Source organism: Bombus terrestris, unplaced genomic scaffold, assembly GCF_910591885.1.
Source record: "Bombus terrestris unplaced genomic scaffold, iyBomTerr1.2, whole genome shotgun sequence".
Lineage (NCBI taxonomy): Eukaryota > Metazoa > Arthropoda > Insecta > Hymenoptera > Apidae > Bombus > Bombus terrestris.
In genome coordinates, this window is record NW_025963557.1 from 2,710,988 (window position 1) to 2,717,687 (window position 6,700).

A 6,700-nucleotide genomic window follows, 5' to 3' on the forward strand; every position below is an offset into this window, starting at 1 on the left:
ACGTATGACGTTATGTAGTATTACGATATAACGTATGACGTCATGTGGTATTACGTTATTGCGAATAACGTTATATTGTGTCACTTTATGACGTATGACGTCATGTAGTATTACGTTTTAACGTATGACGGTATGTAGTATTGCGTTATTCCGTATAACGTTATATAGTGTTACGTTATAAAGTATGACGTCGTGTAGTATTACGTTATAACGTATGACGTTATGTATTATTACGATATAACGTATGACGTCATGTAGTATTACGTTATAACGTATGACGTCATGTAGTATTACGTTATAACGTATGGCGTTATGTAGTATTACGATATAACGTATGACGTAATGTGGTATTACGTTATTGCGAATAACGTTATATTGTGTTACTTTATGACGTATGACGTCATGTAGTATTACGTTATAACGTATGACGGTATGTAGTATTACGCTATTCCGCATAACGTTGTATAGTGTTACTTTATGAAGTATGACGTTAAGTTGTATTACGTTATAACGTATGACGTCATGTAGTATTACGTTATAACGTATGGCGTTATGTAGTATTACGATATAACGTATGACGTCATGTGGTATTACGTTATTGCGAATAACGTTATATTGTGTTACTTCATGATGTATGACGTCATGTAGTATTACGTTATAACGTATGACGGTATGCAGTATTACGTTATTCCGCATAACGTTGTATAGTGTTACTTTATTACGTATGACGTCATGTAGTATTACGTTATAACGTATGACGGTATGTAGTATTACGATATAACCTATGACGTCATGTAGTATTACGTTATAACGTATGACGTCATGTAGTATTACGTTATAACGTATGACGTCGTGTAGTATTACGTTATAACGTATGACGTTATGTATTATTACGATATAACGTAATACGTTATGCAGAATTGGGTTATAACGTATGACGTCATGTAGTTTTGCGTTATAACGTATGACGTTACGTAGTATTACGTTATAACGTATGACGTCATGTAGTATTACGTTATAACGTATGACGTGATGTGGTATTACGTTATTACGAATAACGTTATATTGTGTTACTTTATAACGTATGACGTCATGTAGTATTACGTTATAACGTATGGCGTTATGTAGTATTACGATATAACGTATGGCGTCATGTGGTATTACGTTATTGCGAATAACGTTATATTGTGTTACTTTATGACGTATGACGTCATGTAGTATTACGTTATAACGTATGACGGTATGTAGTATTACGTTATTCCGCATAACGTTGTATAGTGTTACTTTATGAAGTATGACGTTATGTTGTATTACGTTGTAACGTATGACGTCATGTAGTATTACGTTATAACGTATGGCGTTATGTAGTATTACGATATAACGTATGACGTCATGTGGTATTACGTTATTGCGAATAACGTTATATTGTGTTACTTCATGATGTATGACGTCATGTAGTATTACGTTATAACGTATGACGGTATGTAGTATTACGTTATTCCGCATAACGTTGTATAGTGTTACTTTATTACGTATGACGTCATGTAGTATTACGTTATAGCGTATGACGGTATGTAGTATTACGATATAACCTATGACGTCATGTAGTATTACGATATAACGTACAACGTTATATAGAATAACGATATAACGCATGACGTCATGTGGTGTTACGTAATTGCGAATAACGTTATATTGTGTTACTTTATGACGTATGACGTCATATAGTATTACTTTATGACGTATGACGTCATGTAGTATTAGATTACAACGTATGACGTTATGTATTATTACGATATAACGTATGACGTTATGTAGTATTACGATATAACGTATGACGTTATGTAGAATTTCGATATAACGTATGACGTCATGTGGTGTTACGTAATTGCAAATAACGTTATATTGTGTTACTTTATGACGTATGACGTCATGTAGTATTAGATTACAACGTATGACGTTATGTATTATTACGATACAACGTATGACGTTATATATTATTACGATGTAACGTATGACGTTATGCAGTATTAGGCTATAACGTATGACGTCATGTGGTATTACGTTATTACGAATAACGTTATATTGTGTTACTTTATGTAGTGTGACTTATGAAGTATGACGTGATGTAGCATTTCTTTACAATGTATGACGTTATGTAGCATTACGGTATTACGAATAACGTGGTACTGTGCTACTTTATAACGTATGACGTTATAAAGTGTTACGTTATAACGTATGACGTCGTGTAGTATTACGTTATAACGTATGACGTTATGTATTATTACGATATAACGTAATACGTTATGCAGAATTGGGTTATAACGTATGACGTCATGTAGTTTTGCGTTATAACGTATGACGTTACGTAGTATTACGTTATAACGTATGATGTTATGGAGTATTACGTTATAACGTATGATGTTATGGAGTATTACGTTATAACGTATGACGTCATGTGGTAGTACGTTATTACGAATAACGTTATATTGTGTTACTTTATGACGTATGACGTCATGTAGTATTAGGTTACAACGTATGACGTTATGTATTATTACGATATAACGTATGACGTTATGCAGTATTAGGTTATAACGTATGACGTCATGTAGTTTTGCGTTATAACGTATGACGTTATGTAGTATTACGATATAACGTATGACGTCATGTGGTATTACGTTATTGCGAATAACGTTATATTGTGTCACTTTATGACGTATGACGTCATGTAGTATTACGTTTTAACGTATGACGGTATGTAGTATTGCGTTATAACGTATGATGTTATGGAGTATTACGTTATAACGTATGACGTCATGTGGTAGTACGTTATTACGAATAACGTTATATTGTGTTACTTTATGACGTATGACGTCATGTAGTATTAGGTTACAACGTATGACGTTATGTATTATTACGATATAACGTATGACGTTATGCAGTATTAGGTTATAACGTATGACGTCATGTAGTTTTGCGTTATAACGTATGACGTTATGTAGTATTACGATATAACGTATGACGTCATGTGGTATTACGTTATTGCGAATAACGTTATATTGTGTCACTTTATGACGTATGACGTCATGTAGTATTACGTTTTAACGTATGACGTGATGTAGCATTACGGTATTACGAATAACGTTGTACTGTGCTACTTTATAACGTATGACGTTATAAAGTGTTACGTTATAACGTATGACGTCGTGTAGTATTACGTTATGACGTATGACGTTATGTATTATTACGATATAACGTAATACGTTATGCAGAATTGGGTTATAACGTATGACGTCATGTAGTTTTGCGTTATAACGTATGACGTTATGTAGTATTACGATATAACGTATGACGTCATGTGGTATTACGTTATTGCGAATAACGTTATATTGTGTCACTTTATGACGTATGACGTCATGTAGTTTTGCGTTATAACGTATGACGTTACGTAGTATTACGTTATAACGTATGATGTTATGGAGTATTACGTTATAACGTATGACGTCATGTGGTAGTACGTTATTACGAATAACGTTATATTGTGTTACTTTATGACGTATGACGTCATGTAGTATTAGGTTACAACGTATGACGTTATGTATTATTACGATATAACGTAATACGTTATGCAGAATTGGGTTATAACGTATGACGTCATGTAGTTTTGCGTTATAACGTATGACGTTACGTAGTATTACGTTATAACGTATGATGTTATGGAGTATTACGTTATAACGTATGACGTCATGTGGTAGTACTTTATTACGAATAACGTTATATTGTGTTACTTTATGACGTATGACGTCATGTAGTATTAGGTTACAACGTATGACGTTATGTATTATTACGATATAACGTATGACGGTATGTATTATTGCGTTATTCCGTATAACGTTATATAGTGTTACGTTATAAAGTATGACGTCATGTAGTATTACGTTTTAACGTATGGCGTTATGTATTATTACGATATAACGTAATACGTTATGCAGAATTGGGTTATAACGTATGACGTCATGTAGTTTTGCGGTATAACGTATGACGTTACGTAGTATTACGTTATAACGTATGATGTTATGGAGTATTACGTTATAACGTATGACGTCATGTGGTATTACGTTATTGCGAATAACGTTATATTGTGTCACTTTATGACGTATGACGTCATGTAGTATTACGTTTTAACGTATGACGGTATGTAGTATTGCGTTATTCCGTATAACGTTATATAGTGTTACGTTATAAAGTATGACGTCGTGTAGTATTCCGTTATAACGTATGACGTTATGTATTATTATGATATAACGTATGACGTCATGTAGTATTACGTTATAACGTATGACGGTATGTAGTATTACGTTATTCCGTATAACGTTATATAGTGTTACTTTATGAAGTATGACGTTATGTTGTATTACGTTATAGCGTATGACGTTATGGAGCATTACGTTATAACGTATGAGGTCATGTGGTATTACATTAGTACGAATATCGTAATATTGTGTTACTTTATGACGTATGACGGTATGTAGTATTACGTTATTCCGTATAGCGTTATATAGTGTTACGTTATAAAGTATGACGTCGTGTAGTATTACGTTATAACGTATGACTTTATGGAGTATTACGTTATAACGTATGATGTCATGTGGTACTACGTTATTACGAATATCGTAATATTGTGTTGCTTTATGACGTATGACGTCATGTAGTATTACTTTGTGACGTATGACGTCATGTAGTATTACTTTATGACGTATGATTTCATGTAGTATTAGGTTACAACGTATGACGTTATGTATTATTACGATATAACGTATGACGTCATGTAGTACTACGTTATAACGTATGACGTCATGTAGTATTACGATATAACGTATGACGTTATGTAGTATTACGTTATAACGTATGAGGTCATGTGGTATTACGTTATTACGAATAACGTTATATTGTGTTACTTTATGACGTATGACGTCATGTAGTATTAGGTTACAACGTATGACGATTATGTAGTATTACGATATAACGTATGACGTCATGTGGTATTACGTTAATGTGAAATAACGTTATATTGTGTCACTTTATGACGTATGACGTCATGTAGTATTACGTTTTAACGTATGACGGTATGTAGTATTGCGTAATTCCGTATAACGTTATATAGTGTTACGTTATAAAGTATGACGTCGTGTAGTATTACGTTATAACGTATGGCGTTATGCAGTATTACGATATAACGTATGACGTCATGTGGTATTACGTTATTGCGAATAACGTTATATTGTGTTACTTCATGATGTATGACGTCATGTAGTATTACGTTATAACGTATGACGGTATGTAGTATTACGTTATTCCGCATAACGTTGTATAGTGTTACTTTATTACGTATGACGTCATGTAGTATTACGTTATAACGTATGACGGTATGTAGTATTGCGTTATTCCGTACAACGTTATATAGTGTTACGTTATAAAGTATGACGTCATGTAGTATTACGTTTTAACGTATGACGGTATGTAGTATTGCGCTATTCCGTATAACGTTATATAGTATTACGTTATAAAGTATGACGTCGTGTAGTATTACGTTATAATGTATGACGTTATGTATTATTACGATATATCGTATGACGTCATGTAGTATTACTTTATGACGTATGACGTCATGTAGTATTAGGTTACAACGTATGACGTTATGTATTATTACGATATAACGTATGACGTTATGCAGTATTAGGTTATAACGTATGACGTCATGTAGTATTACGATATAACGTACAACGTTATGTCGTATTACGTTATAACGTATCATGCCATGTAGTATTACGTTATAACGTATGACGTTATGGAGCATTACGTTATAACGTATGAGGTCATGTGGTATTACGTTATTACGAATATCGTAATATTGTGATACTTTATGACGTATGACGCCATGTAGTATTACTTTATTACGTATGACGTCATGTAGTATTAGATTACAACGTATGACGTTATGTATTATTACGATATAACGTATGACGTTATGTAGTATTACGATATAACGTATGACGTTATGTAGTATTACGTTATAACGTATGACGTCATGTAGTATTACGTTATAACGTATGACGGTATGTAGTATTGCGTTATTCCGTATATCGTTATATAGTGTTACGTTATAAAGTATGACGTCATGTAGTATTACGTTATAACGTATGACGTCATGTAGTATTACGTTATATCGTATGACGGTATGTAGTATTGCGTTATTCCGTATAACGTTATATAGTGATACGTTATAAAGTATGACGTCGTGTAGTATTACGTTATAACGTATGACGTTATGTATTATTATGATATAACGTATGACGTCATGTAGTATTACGTTATAACGTATGACGGTATGTAGTATTACGTTATTCCGTATAACGTTATATAGTGTTACTTTATGAAGTATGACGTTATGTTGTATTACGTTATAGCGTATGACGTTATGGAGCATTACGTTATAACGTATGAGGTCATGTGGTATTACATTAGTACGAATATCGTAATATTGTGTTACTTTATGACGTATGACGGTATGTAGTATTACGTTATTCCGTATAGCGTTATATAGTGTTACGTTATAAAGTATGACGTCGTGTAGTATTACGTTATAACGTATGACTTTATGGAGTATTACGTTATAACGTATGATGTCATGTGGTATTAC